Genomic DNA, 258 nt, shown 5'->3' with positions numbered 1-258 from the left:
TGAGGATAGGATGGGGATGAGGAAGAGGATGGGGATGAGGAAGAGGAAGAGGATGGGGATGAGGAAGAGGATGAGGATGAGGATAGGATGAGGACGAGAATGAGGATAAGGATAGGATGAGGACGAGGATAAGGATGAGGATAGGTTTACGACGATAATGAGGATGAGAATAGGATGTGGATTAGGACGTGGATGATGATAAGATGAGGACGAGAATGAAGAAGATGATAGGATGAGGAGTACAATGAGGATGAGGAA

This window comes from Lupinus angustifolius, chromosome LG17 (genome assembly GCF_001865875.1).
Source record: "Lupinus angustifolius cultivar Tanjil chromosome LG17, LupAngTanjil_v1.0, whole genome shotgun sequence".
In the NCBI taxonomy this organism is placed as follows: domain Eukaryota; kingdom Viridiplantae; phylum Streptophyta; class Magnoliopsida; order Fabales; family Fabaceae; genus Lupinus; species Lupinus angustifolius.
The sequence above is the reverse complement of the archived record's forward strand: the minus strand, read 5'-3'. Positions refer to the sequence as shown.